The following is a 21,474-nucleotide window of genomic DNA, read 5'->3' as shown; positions in this document are numbered from 1 at the left end:
ATTGCAACAAAAGCCCAATTGGTTAACAGCAGCAGGTTTTCGAAAATGTACTTCCTGTCGGGCGTGTAAATTTGGGATTAACAAGACCCATTATAAAACGCCATTCTCTGCTGTTGATATTCCAATTAAGGGTAGCCACACTTGTAAAACTGAATATGCTGTATATGTCCTGACGTGCACCTGCGGCCTAAATTATATAGGCAGCACAAAACAGCAGGTGCACGTCAGGATATTGCAGCATATCAGAGCTATCCTTCATAGCGACCAGGCATATCCGGTGGCTCGCCATTTTGAGAGCACACATGATAAGGACCTTAATTGTCTTTCTTATTATGTGATAGCTTCTATCCCAAAATCTAGAAGAGGTGGCAACAGGGAGCTTAAGTTGAGGCGATTAGAGTCGAGCTTGATCCTTGAATTCGATAGCAAATGGCCGAATGGCCTTAATAATACTGAGGATCTACGTCACTTTTTATAATCACTCGATCTAAAAATCTGCCATCTGCAACTATTATTCATAAACAATTTGGGCTTCTTATTAGCGCCTCACTACCCCCTAGATATGTCAGGTTCCCTGTGATCTAGGGTGGCCATCTGGTTTCCAAGTATCATCTGGTGAAAAATACTATGTTCATATATGAAATTAAAGTGGCTGTTCAAGTTCCTTGTCAGCCACTTTTCCATACATTGCTCTGCTTCTTCTTTGTATATATGTATATAAATATATATATTTTTTCACTGGGTTTTAGGTATTTATTGATGTACCATAGATGTGAGAACTGGTTTTAACACTCGTTTATACATGTGGTGTCCTTTTCTATATCTCTTTTAATATGATGATACATTTACACTGGTATTAATATGCTTTTTTGTATGGTTTTTACTAGGACTAAGAAAACGGAGATATATTTAAAATCCCCTTATGTCCTGATATATATATAGGCACCATATACACAGGCTTTTTATCATCATACACTCTCAGTACTTTGTATCCCTCCTTTTTTGTTTCTGGTTTAATCTTCCTCCATTTTTTGCATTTATGCACTTTAACAATCTATATGATTTGCAGACTGTGATTCAATGTTATATTATATTAGATTGTGCACTTTCACCACTTGTCCCGTTTATCTTTCATTTAAAGGTCGCGATATTCTTTACAAACTCTGATAATGGTTACAAATAGAAGAAACTGGCATTGTTTTACATGTTCCATATAAATTGCGTAATTTTGCACAATTGCTATATTTGCACAGGCCTTTTGCTAAGATTTGCACGGGGATTTATCCCACAGTTTCCAGCCTTATTGTATAATTACTATTGCTTGTATAGGCATTAGTTAAAATCTGCACAGGGATTTATCCCAAATCATTAAGGAATGGAACTATATATGGTTACAATGACTTGATATTCATTGCGTGATCTTACATGACATCCAGTGTTTTATGGATTTATCCAGGAAAATTAAAATTAATTGATGTAATTTTTATATTTAAAAATATATGGATGTAATTAATCAATGTTAAAAATAATTTATTATTTTTATATTGTGATTATGCCGGTACATCGTAAATTAAGTATATACAAACTATTTTGTTTATGTCTATGACCATGTGACCTGAAAGAGAAATGGCGGGCTACCACTGCATTATAAAAAAGAAAAAAAGGCGTTGAATCTATGCATGTGAACAAGGGCTCTGGCAGCCCGAAACGCGTCTTGCCCTCGCTATTTTCAACCCCCTGCACATTAAACAGCTGTGTATCCAGTTCGTGGTCCGTCTCCTTATTGCCCGGAGGGTTCTGATTCTCACAGGAACCAGTAGTGGCTGTTTTTGGAGTTTGCGCTGATATATATATATATATATACATATATATATATATATATATATATATATATATATATATATATATATATATATATATATGTATATATATATATATATATATATATATATAGAGAGAGAGAGAGAGAGAGAGAGAGAGAGAGAGAGAGAGACCGAGTACAGTGAGAGAGGCACCTAGTATGAAATAAAAAATGTATTTGCCAAAGTAATGTTTTTTCACTGAAGGACGTTCAAAATGTCTGCAAAATGTTCCTCCAAAAAATAGCAAAGGGGAGAGCAAATCAAATAGAAGTTTCTAGAATTCTCTTTCAGCATAAGGTCATCAATTATATATTGGTAGAGAATATTTATAGCAGCAGCGGTTAGATAAGGAGAACATTGTATCTTCTAAACATGGCTTTTCATTTTGTCTTTGTGAGTGTTCCTATAATGTTGATCTTAACTGTTATATTTCAGAAGCTTTTGCTGATGTTATGCAGTGTTAATGGCAGTGTTTAGTTGGTGAACGGGATTTCAGGAGTTGGGGACCAGCACTAATTTCTACGGGCAGCAAGCAATTTTTCATCACCAAACTTTGACCCAGAGCAAAAGAGAGAATAGCAAAAAAGGGGAAATGAAGAAGAAATAGGAGAAAAGACAAATATTACAAAGGAGAAACCTGGATGAAGCAAGTGAGATAAAGAGACCAGAAGTGTAGGGTGGTGGGAAAAAAGGGGCATGAGGTGGACTCAAAACTAGGCAGCCGTCGCATGTGGAAGCCCAGGCATTGTGTATTGCAGATGGTGGGCTCAGAAGAAACACTTGAGGCCCTGCACTTGTTTTTGTTACAAATTAAGCACTAGTTAAGTAAGGCACCCCACTGTGAGTCTGCCTTTTCTCTATTTTATTGATACAGTGCTGCAGTTGGAACAAGGAAAAACCCAGAAGCAACCATATATTAAAGATTTACATTCATCTGTAAAAGCTTATGTTTCAATCAATCAATCAATCAGGTCATTTGTAGAGCGCACTACTCACCCGTAGGGTCTCAAGGCGCTGGGAGGGGGGGGGTGCCGCTACTGCTCGAACAGCCAGGTCTTGAGCTTCTTCCTGAAGGAGAGGTGGTCTTGGGTCAGGCGCAGATTGGTCGGAAGTGAGTTCCAGGTCTTGGCGGCCAGGTAGGAGAAGGATCTTCCTCCTGTTGTCGCTCTTCGGATGCGGGGGACGGCGGCGAGGGCGTGGTTGGTTGATCTGAGGAGGCGCTTGGGAGTGTAGAAGTTGATCCGGTTGTTGAGGTAGCTCGGGCCTTGGTCGTGTAGGGCTTTGTGCGCGTGGGTGAGGAGCCGGAAGGTGATTCTCTTGTTGACCGGGAGCCAGTGCAGATCTCTCAGGTGTCCGGAGATGTGGCTGCGTCGGGGGATGTCGAGGATGAGTCTCGCCGAGGCGTTCTGGATCCGCTGGAGTCTCTTCTGGAGTTTGGCAGTGGTTCCGGCGTAGAGGGCGTTGCCGTAGTCCAGTCGGCTGGTGACGAGGGCTTGGGTGACCGTCTTCCTCGTCTCGGTGGGGATCCACCGGAAGATCTTACGTAGCATGCGCAGGATGTTGAAGCATGACGAGGAGACGGCGTTGACTTGTCTGGTCATGGAGAGGGAGGAGTCCAGGATGAAGCCCAGGTTGCGTGCGTGGTCCGTCGGTTTGGGTGCGGTGCCCAGGGCGGGGGGCCACCAGGAGTCGTCCCAGGCGGAGGGCGTGGAGCCCAGGATGAGGACCTCCGTCTTGTCTGAGTTCAGTTTCAGGCGGCTGGTCGTCATCCATTCGGCTACGTCTCTCATCCCTTCGTGCAGGTTGGCTCTGGCGGTGGCGGGGTCGTTGGTCAGGGAGAGGATCAGCTGGGTGTCGTCGGCGTAGGAGATGATGTTCAGGTTGTGTTGGCGTGCGATGGCCGCGAGGGGGCTCATGTAGACGTTGAAGAGGGTTGGGCTCAGCGAGGATCCTTGGGGTACGCCGCAGATGACTTTGGTGGCCTCTGACTTGTACGGTGGTAGGCGGACTCTTTGTGTTCTTCCGTCGAGGAAGGAGGTGATCCAGTCCAGTGCCTTCTCCTGGATTCCGATGTTGCTGAGGCGCTGTACTAGGGTGCGGTGGCAGACAGTGTCGAAAGCCGCGGAGAGGTCCAGGAGGATGAGGGCCGCTGTTTCTCCGTTGTCCATCAGAGTTCGAAGGTCGTCGGTGGCGGCGATGAGGGCGGTCTCGGTGCTGTGGTTCGCTCGGAAGCCGGACTGTGATGGGTCGAGGGATCCATTCGTCTCGAGGAAGGCGGCCAGCTGTTTGTTGACGGTCTTCTCGATGACTTTGGCCGGGAACGGGAGGAGCGAGATGGGACGGTAGTTCTTGAGGTCGGTGGGGTCTGCTGTGGGTTTCTTGAGGAGAGCGCTGAGTTCGGCGTGCTTCCAGCTCTCCGGGAAGGTGGCGGAGTCGAAGGAGGTGTTGATGATGTCCCGCAGGTGGGGTGCGAGGACAGCGTCGGCTTTGTTGAAGACGTGGTGAGGGCAGGGGTCAGTCGGAGATCCGGAATGGATGGAGTTCATGGTGCGGATGGTGTCTTCGGTGCTGATCGGGGTCCAGGTGCGGAGGGTGGTGGTGGGTGGCGTCGTTGCGGTTGTGGCTTGCGTTGGTTGGTTGTTGAAGCTGTTGTGTATGTCCGTGATCTTGTTGTGGAAGTAGGACGCGAGGGAGTTGCAGAGGTCTTGCGACGGGGTGATGTCGTTGTTTCCGGCGTTGGGGTTGGAGAGCTCTTTCACGATGTTGAAGAGTTCCTTGCAGTTGTGTGCGTTGTTGTCCAGCCGGTCCTTGTATGCATTTTTCTTGGTGGCGCGGATCAGTTGGTGGTGTTTCCGGGTGGCGAGCTTGAGGGTGGTCATGTTGTCCGTCGTTGGTTCCCTTCTCCAGGCTTTCTCGAGGGCTCGACAGTTCTTCTTGGAGCACTTGAGTTCGTCGGTGAACCATGGTGTTTTTCTGCTGCAGGATCTGCTGGGCGGGGTCCTCAGAGGGGCGAGTTCGTCCGCGCAGTTGCTGATCCACTTCGTGAGGTTGTCGGCGGCCTGGCTGGGGTTCGCTGAGTTGGCGGGAGGGTGCTGGCTCAGGGAGGCGGTGAGCTGGTCGGCTGTGATCTTGTTCCAGCTTCTTCGAGCAACCTGTTGCTGGAGGTGGTGGATCGTCGTTCTTCTGAAGGTGAAGTGGACGCAGCTGTGGTCCGTCCAGTGGAGTCCTGTTGCGTGGCTGAAGGTGACGTCTTTGCTGGATGAGAAGACGGCGTCGAGTGTGTGTCCGGCGAGGTGGGTGGGGGTGGTCACCAGTTGCTTGAGTCCGAGGTTGTCGAGGTTGTCGAGCAGGGTGATGGTGTTGCGGTCGTTGTTGTTCTCCAGGTGGAAGTTGAGGTCCCCCAGGAGGATGTAGTCGGCGGAGGGGAGAGCGTGCGGGCTGACGAAGTCGGCGATGTCCTCGCTGAATCGTGTGCGTGGTCCCGGGGGTCGGTAGATCAGGGTGCCTCTGAGGGTGGTCTTCGGGTTGGTGTGGATCTGGAAGTGCAGGTGTTCAGCGGTGGTGAGGGTGTCATCGGTGTTGGTAGTGATGCGGATGGTGTCTCTGTGGATGATGGCGATGCCTCCTCCGGTCTGGTTGTCGCGGTCCCTCCGGGTGATCTTGTAGCCCTCTGGGATGGCGATGGCGATGTCAGGGGCTGAGGAGGCGTTCATCCAGGTCTCGGTGATGAAGGCAACGTCGGGGGCGGTGGTGTCGAGCAGGTTCCAGAGTTCTACGGCGTGTCTGTGGACGGAGCGGGTGTTGAGCAGGATGCACTTGAGGTGGGTGCTGCTGGAGTTCGGCTTGGCGGGTGCAGGGAAGGTCCGGATGCAGGTGAACTTGCAGGCGAGGCAGCTGTTTCCAACTTGTTAGTGGGCCACACTTGTTAACTGTTGATGAACATATACTTTGTCAGTCTTCTAAAATGAAATGTAATCTTCTATCGTTAAAGCGTATTTAGCACCCAAAAAGCATGGGATCTCATGTGCCCAATTTACAGTCACGTTAATTTTGAATGCTATTTATTTACAATGTTGTGACTTGTAAAGACAAACTGGATTCTGCAAGGAAACATTCCCTGCAGCCACCTATCCTCCATTTTCCTACTGTACTCTACTTTATGTATTTAGCATCAGACGAAGTGTCTCCAATAAGCACTGTAAAAAAGAACAATCTCAGTATATAGGACAATAATCTGCTGTGGTGGTCAACATGAACCAATACAACAGATTGGGAAGTGGACCATGGACATCTTTGTTAGAGAGGATGAACAGTGAAAGCAGACAAGTATCAAACACTAATAAATATTGACACTGTAGTACTTGCGGGCTGAGCATAGGATGAGGGAGTAATTCTACTTTGACTGCATGATGGGACTACATACTCTCGTTTTTAAGTCGAGCATTCAAGACCTCTTGTATTAACTTTAGTATCTACTAATATGTGTTTGTACTTTGTGGGCTCTGGAGATCAGCCCTAGGATTTTTCTGCTTCCACTTAGGGACTTTTTTTCTGCTCAACTGCCTCTATTTAACTGTCTTGATAGAAAACGACCAGTAGAGTTCAGTAAAATACCAGCATTGCTTTCTGCATAGGGACTTTATTTTCTTAATTTTTCTGGCAACTGCCTCTATTTAACATTCTTGATAGAAAACGACTAGCAGAGGTCAGTAAAATACCATAATCACTATAGCATTCTCTATATTCCAGTCCATAGAAATTGTCTTCCACAAGCACACGTATACAATAATGTTTTATTCAAATTTTGTATTTTCAGTGATATGACCACCGAAGGCCATGATTTTATATTAAAAACAGAGGTGTTGAGGTTTTCCCGCTGAAAGGCAATATTTCTCACCATGTGTTCCCATACCTGGCATGTCACACAGTTTTGTGCTTACTTTCCCTCCATGTTAAAGAACTGTAGATGTTTCAGCACCAGGCTATTAAGCTGCATAGCTAAATACATATAAAGTCCCAGAGGCGAGACCGATTGCATTGCAAATGCTTGTTAGGAAGGCTATCTTCAAGGTAGGTAGAATGTGTGTTGTACTTAGCTCTAAAGGAAAGTGCTTTTAAGGAAAGAGTAAAGAACGACCGAAAGTGAGGTTGGGCATAGTGTGATTTAGGTACTGTGAAAAGGGAAAGGATAGTGGATCATAGTGATTGAGTTGGTATGTGTGGGAGGATACAATCAGATGATGTGGAGAAGATTATGATTTGCTTTGGAAACTATGGTAACGTGTTTATCTTCATTACCGTTGAACACTAGGGTGGTTCCTTGGATTGTGTGTGTGGGGCTGGGTGGGTGAAGAATACTCTGGTTGTGAATTTGATAACTTTGTTGATGGGAGGAAAGGTATATATGTGATGTTACATGAATGGGGTGGTGCAGTAGTCCTGTTTGCTTATAACGTCTTCATTTATGAGGTTTATACAGCATGGAATTACAGATGAAGACAGATTTTTTCTTATGTTGGCAAGTTTATACCATGAGACTTCGAAGGAAATAGAGGAGTTGTGTTTCATCCAGAAATCAAAAAGTACTTCTACTGCTCTGTCGATTGAAGTAGTGCACATGTCCATGCAATAGGAGATGCAAAGGATTAAGTTTATTTCGGCTGAAAGAACCATAAAAAGATTTACAGATTAAAAGAGATTGAAATACAGTATATACAAAATTCACAATAACAGATTAAAATCTCTTACACTCTTTATTATACCACAATTGTGAAGGGGTAAATTGCGGGAATTTTTAAATTTCACATAAAAGAAGCCCTTGAGATCATTAAACAGCTTACTGTGCATTAGACAGACAGAGCTGGAATTCTCCTCCCCACTATGATCCCACCCCAGGCTGAAAAAGTCACCTAGACTAGCAGCTACCTGGGAATACATTTTACCCATCTACTCCTCCAGGTTCTTCATGCTGGCCTACTTCTCTCTACGCATAATACTGGACACACGTACCCTATGGTCTAGAGGGTCCCCTGTGCAAGACTTCAAGCCCGAATCGGCGAGGTCTACCTCAAGTAAGAGGGCATTACGGTAGCTATCTATGCGTTGAACAACAGAGAAGTCAATTAACGATGTCTAAAACCTGAGATCTACTAAAATATAATCAATGAGGCTGGTACTAGGCAGCCGGTCAAAAGTATGCTTCTCCTCACTATCTGGCTTTGTTCTCTCATTCACAGCTCGAAATCCCTGTTTCAAAGTAATTTATAAGGCCAGAGTTGACCATTTCTTAATTGAAGTCATTGTCAGCCTGGGGTTTCCCCATACAAGATCTTCTACATAGGAAAGGGCCATCCCATCATCATCCAGTGGTTCAAACTGGCAATTAAAATCACCCTCTCAATCTTCAATGCAGCCCCTGAAGCAGCTGACATATGGGAAATTAACAGCTCAATAGTGATTGATTTGTATGATAATCCACCTGGCCTGAGATATACATTGAATACATACACAGTTTTAGCCATGTTATTTATAGACACACACAAGATATCAGACAAGAGCACTGGTACCTTCTTCACTTTACCAGTTAGGGACTATTCACTCGACCCCATCCAGGGCATCAAAACGGGTTGAAACAGGTATGTTAAAACCAGGAGGACCCATTACATAACCAGTAGGGGCGCTAAGTGGGCAGGAAGAGGGTTTGTATGTGGAGGAGTGAGTTAATACAGGGAGGTTTGTAAAGATACCCCAATGGAAATAGACCAATCTTAGATTCTCACAAGGGGGGGTCAAAAAGCAACCACTGTACTACCTGGGGGGATTTAAAATTAATAAATACACAGTCACCACGGTGAACCTTTATACTAATCCCGAACCAGCTCACTCTTCGCGTGAGCAAAATCTCTCCTACCATGAAGTAGGGCAACTGTCTCTGATGCGCCAGCCAATTTAAGCATTTGTTGCTCAGTTCATCCGCGCCCTCCCTGTGGCTTTCACACAGTTCTGGAACACCAACCAATATGAGTACATGGGGGCAAGAGGCTTGCCCCTATGTACAGGTTGCCTCTTTGTGATAACAGGGAGATTAGGCACATATGGATCTCTGAGCTCCACACCAAAAGGAAGGGGGTTAGGGACTTTTGTAATTTCGAAGGATTTGGTAGCATCCAGAGTCCCCGGAGCTTTAATCTCTTCACCGTTGTTTAGTAAAGCATAAGTGGGTTCATTAGATCCAAACAGTTGGCTTTCGAAACCTATACAGAACTACCCAGCTTATTGGTCAAATTGTTTTGCCACTCAGATAGCAAAGCACAGACACCGACTTCTCCCTTAGGTAGGGGGCAGGCAGGTTGTTACTGGTAACTAAAGATGTTATTCAAGACTTTTTCAATGGTTGCAAACTACTCAGATAATGCGATTAACTCTTTATGTAGCAGATCTTATATTTTCTCAAAGTATGATTCCATAAGGTCAGCTACCCAGGGGGGTTAGGCATTGCACCCTGGAAGCTTGAGGATAACGGAGCCTCTGAATGGAGACCAGAGTCAATTTGGTCTATTTGAGGGATTGCAGGTTTCAAGGGTGACGGTGGGACAGAACACTGCCTGGGATGTTTAGCTACTCATGGAGGCTGGGGAGCAACCTTCTTTCTAGCCCCAAGACTGTTATGAGCCAAGGTTACGCACTCCTTATAGCCAGGTTCTGTATCTGCCTCTTGGTGGTCCACCTCTAGCTAGTCCTCCATATTATCTGCACTAGAGGGTCCCAGCAACAATGGCCCACCATTGCTTCGATTGTCGGGGTTCCAAAGGACAATCTTCTCTCCGTTAGTGGAATCTCTGTTGAGATGATCCCCACGGCCCTCTGGAGAATTTTATCATGCTAGTTCTCTTCAGAGTGTATTGGGCCTTGGTTAACCCCCTTTCCTTTTGCCCATGATAATTAGCTCAAGATAACGCAGAGGATATTTCCTCAAGATGTAACCACAGAGATAAAGAAATCACTAATCTGAATCTCACCTAAAGGTACCAATGTCAGAGAGTGGACCCAGCCTGGCCTTTTCCGGCCCTTGATGTGTGGAGACAGGCCTGCTCTTGGCTCGGTCTTAATGGGGGCACGTCCCGCTCTGTGGGAGGCCGGAGGCCAAGAACTAGCATCCTGAGGATGCTCTCAATCACAAAGCACACTGGGGAGCAAAGACCTACCCCTGCACGTGCTGGAAACAACTGGTGCGGGTGCAGAACCGCTGATGAAGTGCCCAGCGCTGCGGAAAACCAGAGGCTGAGAAGCAGTGTCCCGAGGCCCCTGCCGATCATAAAGCACACTGGGGCGCGAAGTCCCTCCACAGCTCATGCAGGAAACAACTGGTACAGGCACAGAACGGCCGATATAGGCTCCCCTTGCAACTAAGCATTCAGCATAACAACATCATCATTTAGCTTCAGTACGGACAAGTAACAAGGGTCTGGAAAGTATCGGGGAATAAGTGGGCAAAATGGCATTAACTTACTGTAGTAAAATGCAATAGTATAAACAGATTAAAGAAATATTTCAGTTTGTTATGTATCTTATCCTTCCATTTGACTAAAGGACTTTCAAGTTGTTTTGAGAACAATCTCGGTTTGTCCTTTCCCACATTCCTTCTCACTAAGTATTTTTTGGCTGTTGCCTCCTGTGTTTTGCTGTGTATAGGACTCCATTTTTGCTGGTCTAGATGCTTTGGGCACTTGCCACTGCTGTTCAGTGCCAAAGTGCAAGTGCTCCCTGTGTAAAGTATTATTATGGATTAGTGATTCCATGATTGGCTTATTTGATTTACTTGTCAGATCCCAGTACAGTGCACTATGTGTGCCCAAGGCCGGCAAATTAAATATTGCTGGTGGGCTTGCAGCACTGATTGCGCCACCCATAGAAGCAGCTTGTAAAATGTGACTCAGGCCTGCCATTGCAGAGCCTGTGTATAGTCTGGGACCGCCATGTAGACCTGCCAAGTGCACACACTTGCCAGTCCCTACACTTTCCCTTTTCTATATATTAGTCACCCCTAAGGTAGGCCACAGGTACCCCTGTGGGCAGGGTGTATTGTATGTGAAAGGTAGGACATGCCCTGATGTGTGTGGCATGTCCTGATAGTGAAATACTGCCAATTTTGTTTTTCACAATTGCAAGGTTATCTGTTCCCATAGGCCAGAATGGAGAGATGGTTTATAAAATATTATAAATATAACTGACCCTGGGAACAAGATAGGAAAATAAAGTTTAGTATGCATGAGCTACGAATGTTAAAATGAATCTTTTAGTGAGGGTGATTTTTACATTCTGTGTTTGAAAATACCATTTTTAGAAAGTATGTATTTTCTTGCATAACCATCCAGTGTGCCACTATCCAGTGTGCCTCTGCTGGGTTTGTGTATTGCATGTCTGGCTTTTGGATGACACAGGCTGGAGAAGGGCTGTGGCTCCAGAAGTGTGATGAGTCAGGGTTTGGCTGAATGGACCTGGGTTGCATTTAGAGTAAGGAGAGGAGATTACCTTTCACCTTCCTGGGCCTGGTCTGCCTTCAACAATGCTGTCTCCACCTCCTGCCAGAAAGCTGCACCAGTGAGGACAGAACTGGTTTTGGCTGGGTACAGACACTCTGCCTTCAGAGAACAAAGGATTTGTTTGTGTAAAAAGAGGGGCCCAGACCCCAGACTTTTAGACCACTTCTGTGAAATCAAGAGGAAACCATTGCCAAGGAGAAGAGCCGGAGAAGCTGAGGAGGAATACTGCCCCTGTGCTGTTTACTGTCTGGGTTTGGCCTGCAGTGGCTGCTTGCTGTTTTGCTTTGTCACCTGCTTGAAGAAAAGATCTTCAAGGTCTTGAAATTGAGCTTGCCTCCTGTTCTGATGTCTCAGGAACACAAAGACCTCACCCCTTCTGTCTCTCAGCATCTGGAACTGCTGTTTCAGCTGCTACAGAAGGAAATTGCAACACCGACGCTGGCGAGCAATGCCATAACCTGCACTGAAGCCGTGAGCGCTGCTCCGACTTGTCACGTAAGCCCTATCCCTGCTGCCGTGCCGCATCAACTCCGAAGCCAACTTCATCATCGCGGAGCAGATCCTTGACGTGGGTGATCCCCAAATCCATCAAAATTGCGTCATCGTAAGGAACAGAGGCTCTGGCGCCATCGCGACGTCCCCTCCCCGATGCAGTAAGGAACAGTTGTCTCGCCTCCCCTGCACTGCAGTAAGGAACAGAGGCTTCAACTCCCCTGGGGTCATAAGGAAGCACTGCTGCATGGCGCCACGAAGCATCACCTCCCCGCCGCCGTGAACTGTCTTTGTTTTCATAGTTTCCAAGGTACTGTTCTTTGTGGGCCCAAGGCCGCGCACATTGCGGTCATTGTGGTACTGTGAGATTTTCACCGGTCACGACGTTGTTATAACTCCAAGTGGAATTATATGTTGCTACAAGCTTTAGTGGAGTGAATAGCCTATTTTTGAGGTTATTTGGATAATTGTACTGTGGATTTATTTTTGTTTGGTCTTGTTTTGGTTTAGATAAAGATTACTTATTTTTCTAAACTGGTGTGGTGTCCATTTGTAGTGTTTCCACTGTATGTGTTCACAAATGCTTTACACATTACCTCTGAGATAAGCCTGTCTGCTTGTGCCAAGCTACCAAGGGGGTGAGGAGTTTTTTGGGGGGGAGTGTACCCACTTACCATGACTAGAAGCAAGGGCCCCTATTGGGACAAAGGTACCTACCTCTGCCAACTAGGGACCCCCATTTCTAACACAAAGGTTACAAAGAATTACCTTGAAATATGAAACAACATCATTAAACTAAGATTGCATATGAGGCCTTTTGATTCATAGACCTCCTTTCCCATATATATGAGAACATTTTAATCTTCTACCAAAATAAAGTTTAGACTAAACAATGAACTTATGTGAAATCGGAACAATTGCCACAACAGATATTATTTTTGTATTTAATGTGAGAACTAATATGAAGTCATTCTATTCAATGATAATGTGTTTCTAGTAAAACATTTAGAAAACGCTATTATTAATCAAATACATTCATTATTGCAATGTGGTGTGGGATTTACTAAAAATATGTCAGGATAAGATCAACTATCAAGCATTTTGTGCACATCTCAGCATCTTTAGCTCTGCAGTTGAAATAAGGAAGCTTGATTTCACATTTTGAGACCGCATATTAACAGATATAACTGGGTGCTACACACTTTGCACATTTTAATGTTGTGTCAGTTCATAATGAATTGCATGTAGTCTCTTTAACAAAATTAATGTTACATTCAATTACATACAATTTTACATTTTAATTCAACAAGCCTCTTTAACAATATTAATTTTGCACTTCAATAAAACTCCCTATCAATCCCCCATCTGATGTTTATCTGAACCATTACCTTAAGCATGTAATGTCTGTTCAGAGGGCATTCTCATCATTAGTTGAGTCTAGTCTCTTTCTTTTCAGACTTCTGAATTGTAAGGATTTCTACGCTCGTAATTAAGACCATCATTTAATGCTTGTTTCTTTTCAATTTTCTTGCTAATTTCTCTGTTATTTCTTCTGTTAATGCAGTCTTTGCCTAATGCAAATAGGAACAGTAAACAAAGCCCTTTCATTAGTATTGGCTAGAAGAATTGCTTTTAGGATTCCTCTTCCTGCAGTTGTAAACTGATTTGCAGTTGTGTGTATTCCCTTTTCAAAGGTTTCTAAGATACTAGATGTTTCTAACTCTTCAAATTTAGGTTTCAGGTCTGAAATATTCTTTGCAAATTCTTGAATTTTCTTACTTTCATCATGTATGTATGAGATGCAATGCTGTTTTCCAACATGCAGCAGACTCAGCCTTTCTCTGCGAGTAGAATATCTAATTTTAGATGAATTTGTCAAACCATAGATCTAATTGCTACAAGATCAGTATTTACAACTAATATAGTTCTAGAAGTACTAGTTGATTGTCGACAACTGTTGACAGTTTTCTAATCTTCTAGTCATTAAGTATGACTCACACAGCTGGAATGATTGCTCCAAAAATGTCTCCTTCTAACTGATTTCCATTTTCTGTACTATAAGTATGTCTGTGTGTAGGTGTCCTTGTTATATATACATGATACATCTTTGGAAACAATATAGCTAAATAGCAATAACCCTCCCAATCAGGTAAATGGAAGTAAGCGTCTTGTCAACAAACAAAATAAACTCCTGAAATTGCATTTCCTTCCCCTTGTAAAATTAGCCATATACCTCCCTTTAATTCACATTTATGTTCACAGTTACCAATTTCCACATCTGGTTCTTTTGTGTGTTCTTCTTTTGTAAAAATAGATTTTCCCTTTTTGTCATCTATCTAATTTCAGCTTTGGGTAAACCATTTTAAAATCTTATTCTTCCTTCTTCCAGTCATTTACAAAACATAATTTTCTCTATCCTTACTACATGTAATGTTAACATTTCTTTCTTCTAATGCAATAATAAAACATTTCTTTCAAGGTCTCATTAATCAGAGTAGATTATTCTGATAAGCCTTAACACTATCTATGGGCATATACGATCTACAATCTAAAATAATAACAAACTGTGTTAATTTCTTAGGCTTGTGGGTGTAAATTCATGCTATGTACTAATGGTAGCCTGGAAAATATGAGATCATAATTAGTTTGCCTATGAACAAATATAAGCAATATACTACATGAAGCTGCATATGATAACAGAACATGATTGCAAGTGAATTCTTCTGCTCCTGATGAAGCTAGGTGGCTGCAAACATAGCAATCTTTTGTGTTCATAGCTTGTGTGTATTCTTGCACAAATCTAGAATAAACATTAGTAGTATAATCATCCCTTTTGTATCTTGTGAATGTTACTTTCAATTGCTCCTCATCTGTGATATTTGCATTAGTAGACCTGACATCTTTTTTGCTGGTTAAATAGAATCATAAATTCCAATATTATGAAGATTGAACACATGATAATCTTACATCTATTTCTAAGGCAACCCATGTTTTGTTTGGGATCAGATAGTTACAAGCAAAGTATGCAGCAGCTCAAGACTTCAATTCGGGGAATTATCCAAATCTGCTTCTTGCAAGGTTTTTCTTCTCTCAAACAGTCCCTTTTCACAAAGTCTCCTTATTCAGAAATGTGCTTTATAGACAATCCTTAAATCTACTCCATATTCTTCTATAAGGTTATCCTCACTCTTCTACTGCAACCTTGAACCTAGGTAAATCTTAAAACAGAATAAATTAATATTATCCGTCTTGTAGCACTTAAACAATTCTTAGTCTATTGAATGTCTCTCAGTATTCTCCAGAAATCTTTGGTCAAACAGCTTTATTCAACAATATCGTTAGTGTGACATCACTGAGGTTATAATAGTTCAGTTTTCGCATCACACAGTTCAACCAGTGATACATCTAGTACCTTGTTCACATAGTATGTTCATTCAGGTGCAGAATATCTTTGATAGGGAACTCTTGCTCCTTTTTACCTCCTCAGTCCTTGTTGATCTTCTTGGTGTCACTTCCACTATTCGATTATCTCTACTCTGATAGTCTGTGGAATTCGTTGAATTGACACACTTGTTCTCAGTCTCCTTTGATTATTGTTTTGTGGCCATTAAACTTTATGGGTGACTCTTCTTGTTACAGTGCTTGTTCCTTCACCTGGATCTTCCAATCATACTGATGCTGTCTCAGCAGTTCTCTCAAGTTAAGGTTTAGTCTCTTCTTCATCAGAAACTTCAGTGCCACTTTATGAGATAATTGGCATTTGATTTGGAGCAACAAACTGCAGTTCTTCACCCCACTTCTCCTTGCTGCTGTTATGATCTTGGCATCTCTACTCTTTTCTGAGGTTCAGCATGCCATGGTGCACTCACCATTCCTCTTCTATTAAGTTCAAAGAACCCAAATTCCTTATACGGATTTCTCACTCTTCTGGTGTGCGAAGCATCCACCCAGTTTGGAACTCCGGCCCACTTGACAGCAGTGTTAGTGATCAAGATAAACTGGAAGGGGCCTCTCCATCTCCAAAAATGTTTTATAACGTACTCCTTGATCATGACCCCGTTCCCTGGATTGAGGTCATGGCACTGTTCTCTATGTGGATCCCTTCAGTAATCGAGCATCAGGTCATCTGGGATGCTGAAAAGTACATTTTCACCTATAGCAGGAAGTCTCATAGCATGTCCCATGAGAATCTCATGTGGGGATGAACCAGTTTTTCTACCAGGGATACTTTGAATACTCAACAGCACCAAAGGCCAAGCATCAGGTCAATCAGGATAGTTCAGTGATGTTGAGTCACAAACTTTGGTAATCAAGATTTAATTTTGACATTCAGCTGTTCAATAATGCCAGAAACTTCAGGTCAATAGCTAAAGTACAATCTGCATCCCTTGATCTGATTCCAGAGACACTGAAATTCTGTTCCTCTGGATCAATCATCGTCATGACAGTTTTTCTATAGTAAGACTGTCATTTCTTCTGGTTGGGTAGATGTTCACCCATGGCGAGAAGATGCACACTATGGCCAGGACATATCTCAACCTGTTGTAAACAGGTATCTCGATAAAGTCCATCTGCATTCTGTTGAAAGGGCCATCTGAGCTCCCTATGTGACTCAGTGTAGCGGAGTTCTTTTATCTACATTCATTTGTTGTCATGTGACACACGGATGACACAATTCTTCTGCAAGCATCCTAAATCTGGGATTGAACCAAATTTGCCTAAATAATCTGTTAAATGCATCCCTACCTAAGTGTGTGTGTCCATACAAAGTGTTGTGTCATTGGAAACAACAAACTATCATGTAACACTGGTCTTCCATCAACTGACATTCAAATGTCATTTGCATCTTTCTCTCCTGCTCTGATCCAACCTGGCTATTCTACTTCTGAAACGTATTCTTGTACTCTTTTTAATTCTTTCCAGTGTCAGCCATTGGCATTAATATAGAAAAGACACTGTCCTCTTCAGATTCACAAGCGAAAGTTCCATTAATGATTTAGGCCACTAGTGAACAATACCGTGCAACCTCATTGGCATATCTGTTTCTGACCGAAATGTAACCATTGCCACTCCTGTGTGTTGCGCAGTTAACAACAGCAATTTAAGCAGGTAACTGGAGTGCTTCCAACAGATTCTTTACATGAAACCTGTTACTGATAGGGGTTCCCGATGAGGTCATGCATCCTCTTTGTGACCACAATTGCCCAAAGGCATGGACAACACCAAAGCCATACTGACAATCTATAAATATAGTCACTTTAATTTGTCTGTCACATGCAAGCTCTTGTAAGGGCAGCTCATTTTGTAACTTGAGCTGAGGTATTGCCTCTAAGCCATGAAGCTTCTACAACATAATTAATAATGCAAACAGCATAAGCTGCTTTCAGGATACCTTCATTGTCTCTCAAACATGAGCCATCAACATAAATTACATAATCAGGCTCATTCAGGGGTTGATCGTTAATGCTGGGTCTTGGCTTTGTGCATGAATCAGTGATATCTAGGCAATTATGTTCGACTTTAGTACAAACATCATCATTTATTAGCAGTAAATTAATGGGTTCAGAATCTGACCTAACTTTAAAGTAACATTTTCGGCAGCCACAATCTGTTGTTTGTAATTTGTTAGTCTATTATCAGTCATTTATTGGGTATTTGTTCAGGTCACCAATATTTCTACATAGTGTGGGACCATTACAATTAATGGATATTCATTATTATGCTCTTGCTCCTTTCAAAAATTACACCCACTGCAACAACCCCTTTAAGGCAGCAGTCCTGTGGCTATAGGATCAAGGGTTGTCAGAACGTATGCCACAGGTTTTCGACAATCTACATGCATCTGAGTAAGCACTAAGAGAGCGCAGCCCTCCCTCTCACTGCAAAATAGTGTAAACTCTTTACTGTAATCAGGCATTCCTAGTGAAAGGGCACAACAGAGACGTCTGATAGCTCTAGGAAAGCTTTCAAGCAGTCGTTGTCCCAAGGAAGTGGATTAGGCACGTCTTTGTATATCTGCCTCAGTAAAGGCTTAGCCACTAGGGAAAATGTTGGTATCCACTATCTACCCAGCCAACCATTCCCAAAAACATCCTGACTTCTCTCTGTGTCCAAGGTGGATTCATTTGAAGAATTGCTTCCACTCTCTCAGGTGACACCTTTTTTGCACCTTTCTCTATATTGTTTCCCAGATACTGAACTTTTTTCTGACAGTGCTGCCATTTTCCAGGAGCCACCTTGCAGCAGTATTCTGCTTATAGGCTTCTTGTGTCTTTGATGCCACAAGCAGGGCATCAATATACTGCACTAATACTGACTTGTGATTCCAGATTCTTTTTCAAGATCTGGTTGACGATTAAAGGGCTCTTTGTACACCCTTGTGGAGCTCAACACCATGTCAAAACTCTCTGCTGGAAAACAAAGGAAAATAAGTCCTGACTATCCTCATGTAATGATAGAGACAAAAATGGTCCCAAAGGAAGTCAGCATGAGAATGAGTGTACCCAAACAAAGCCCAATACCAAAAACCAAGTCCAGTTAAAAATACATTCAAAATGTTAATGACATTTTATGTTAAACCTTATTGTAGGGTATTTATCAGGACAATAGGGAGCAACCTGAATTCCACAGAAATGTCTACATATCTCATACATGTAGCCTGAACTGATATTGTTATCCATAGAGGGACAGCATTGAATTGTACACTGTATCTATTTATTATGGATGTAAATTGATCTAAAATACAACACAGGCAGGAATATGATCTGATTGTAAATATTTGTACTCTATTACTTCTTCTTCCCTCATCTTTACACACGCACTTAAGGAAATGCAGGAAACTGTTGAAATTGATTCTGATTTTGGTTCTGGAATGGGTTTAAATTTGCTTTGGGCAACCGGTTCAAATTCAATTTGTGGTATCCCATGTTTTGTGGGACCATCTCGGCTTGTTGAACCTGCATCATTGGGACCTGCTTCTGCACTGACATTTGCATCTGATGAACTAGCATGTTTTGCATTTGTACCACATTTCCTCCTTGCATTTGTAATTGTCTGTTAATTCTTTCAGGATTAAGCCTACACTCTCTCTTCCAATGCCCAATAGTGTTACAATAATGAAAAGGAGTCATCTTTTTAAAAGTTACAACATCAGTACCAGAATTCAGATCAATTGGATCACCTCTGTGTCTTTCCTATGAAATGCCAAATCCTTCTTGAGCCCCTTGCACTCCTGCTTGTATACCAAAGCCTTGCATAGCACCTTCATTTCCTGCAAGAAATTGATTCTGAAACCTTCTTTGAGCAAACTTGAATTTCTCCTTAAGCTTTTTCAGCTTTTGTTCTTGTTCATCAGTACAATACTTCGCAAACCACAGTATTTCATCAAGAAATTTATTTGGCCAATAGATCATACTTTATTGTATATGTGCACTGATCTCTGGTCTTAACTCAATAACCAAGGGACATGGACATACACTCCACCCAGTATCTCTCTCAATGGATGAGCCGAACCTCCTTCCATCTCTTGTGAATCTGTTAATTACTTTTTATTTTCCCTTTTTATTTCTATTTGTTTCTTTCTCTTTTCAAGTTTCTTGGACCATTTAATCTCCAACCTTTCAAAATCACTTTACCAACTCATCTATTTGTAAATGCATTCCTGAAGAATGCATTGTCTCAATCACTCCATCATCTAATTGAACCCTGTAACTTCTCTGCTAAGGAAAGCTTTTTGAAAGGTCAACATCATACTATTGAGCTAATTCAGTCAATTTATCATGTGCGATTGATGTACATCTTGTGATTTCCTTACTTAGGAAAATTAATTCTTTCTACTGACAATGGTTCAAATATTTAGGATCTACACATCCCCTAATTCTTTTTTCAAGTTCAACCTTTAATTTCGAAACATTTAATGGTTTCTCCTTGTCGAGCTCTGGGATAACTTGTCGTTCTACCCTTTGCCGTTCTAAGTCCTGTTGCTTCTTCAAAACATGGTGGAAAAATCCCATCCTCAAATAAATGTGTTTTTCCCTGCATTATTGGTGTTATCACAATCCTTCCCCATCTCACAATGACTGAATAGTTTGCAATGATTTCCAAGCAACGATCTGTGAATTTTGCAATGTTGAGATTGAACCTGTTGCAGTTAAGCTTCCTACAGCTTCTTAGGCTTTAGGGGTTAGAACAATATTTACTGGGCAGTTGCTTTTTGGGGGGTTACAATCAAAGCAGTCACAAGTGATCTAGGTACTGTCTGTACTGTTTCAATTTGTGGTAATGTTACTGGAACAATCATAATTGGAATAGTAACACCAGGTATAATAACTGTTGATCTCTCACCAACAGTTGGTGGGGCAATGTGAAATGTATGCAATGGTCTCATAATATGTGATATACTTGGTTCAACAGGGGCAGTAGCCACTGTAATACTTGCAGTTACATTATTGTCAGCGCTAGTGGTGGAATTTACATAAGGTGGTCAACACGCGGCTAACATTTCTTCCAAAATATCATCTCCTGAATCGCTATCTTTCGCAACTACATTTTCATAGTTTCCTTTGTATTTATCCTGTGTTTTACTCTTTAATGATTTTTCGGATGTCTCAATGGTAATATCAGGTTCTAGTCTAGTTCCCTCAACTATTGCTTTCCTCTATCTCTTTTAGCCTTCTTCTGTAATTTCTCCCTTTCTTTATCTTGAGCTACTTTCTCCAACATATTCAAAGATTTGTATTGTGTCGGTCTAGGTAGTGGCTAGATTTCGTACATCTTCTCCTTTAATTATTCAATAATTCCAAGCTGAAAGGTACCATATTTAGGAAAACTCAATGAATCCTCTTTCTCAGTAATCTTGCACCATTGCTGAAGCCATAAACACGTGTATAATCCCAATTCAGTTGTCATGCAATGTGCAGGTGTACACTCGGGAGGCGCCTCTTCACCTTCTGTATTGGAAATGTAACATCACCTCTGACAAAACTTTTAAATTCTTTTAGGAATTTCAAGATTGTCACAACAACAATAATTCAGTACAAATAATTGTAAATAAATTCAATGATGTGATTCTGTTCCGTAAACATCAAATACTATTTTCCCTGATCCTGTCACAGTTTCTAATCTCAAAGTCCAGTAAACCAATCTCAACGTAATATTCACACAACTGACCTATCACAGTGCAACACTCTGCTTTGTCATCAACCAATCACGGCTCGAAAGCACACTAACCAACCTAACCAAGCACGACACACTATGACGTATGATCTCATTCCTTGCAGCAGTTCACCCACCTACAATTTCTCTCATACTCACAACTCCACAACTTTTAACAATGAAAACAAAACAATCTTTGTCTGCTCACTTAAAGAAAATCAAAAGTAATTTGTAAATCAAAGTATTACTTTTTTGTGTGTTTTTTTTGCCTTCCGGCTTTTCACACCAAAAGATTTTTGCATTCGCTAGTGAAATCTCGACCATTGGAAAATCAAACTAATCAATGTAGATTCACCCTTTGCGCAATCAGGACCTGCCAACATAAGTGAATATTACTTCAATCACAGCGGTTTATTAATATCCCT

This window comes from Lissotriton helveticus, chromosome 3_1, assembly GCF_964261635.1.
Source record: "Lissotriton helveticus chromosome 3_1, aLisHel1.1, whole genome shotgun sequence".
Taxonomy (NCBI): Eukaryota; Metazoa; Chordata; class Amphibia; order Caudata; family Salamandridae; genus Lissotriton; species Lissotriton helveticus.
Note: the sequence above shows the minus strand (reverse complement) of the source record.